Source organism: Bufo bufo, unplaced genomic scaffold, assembly GCF_905171765.1.
Source record: "Bufo bufo unplaced genomic scaffold, aBufBuf1.1, whole genome shotgun sequence".
NCBI lineage: Eukaryota > Metazoa > Chordata > Amphibia > Anura > Bufonidae > Bufo > Bufo bufo.
Window position 1 is genome coordinate 115,131 of NW_024400354.1, and position 395 is coordinate 115,525.

A 395-nucleotide genomic window follows, 5' to 3' on the forward strand; every position below is an offset into this window, starting at 1 on the left:
GCTGAGAAGCCCTAGAAGCTTGTGAAAGAATAGAAAAATACACATAACAGCAATATTGTGACTTATTGTTTAGCATATTTTTGTAAGTAGGCTGATGGATGTTTTTTAAGGAGCTACAGGTTCAGATCTTGGTGGGTTTTTATTCTCTGTTCTACAGTAGCTCTATAGCATAGTGGGTGTCCACTATGGAGCTGTAGGTTCAGGTCTCAGTGGGTGTTCCCTGTGTATTCTATATTTCAAGACTCTAATCTGTACACTTCTCGGCCTTTTGGCTAAGATCAAGTGTAGTATCGAGAGGTGCTGCCTTGGTCTTGGCCAGAGGTGCCCCGGGTACCCGGACCCTCGGCCTCAGGTGAGGGCTGTAGTTCATAGCTGCAGTCCGAGCCTGTGCTGCT

General features: G+C 46.1%; 1 pseudogene; it reads left to right on the forward strand.

The window, feature by feature from the left end:
- The first annotated feature begins 252 nt into the window (after positions 1–252).
- Positions 253–395, forward strand: LOC120984107 (annotated as a pseudogene).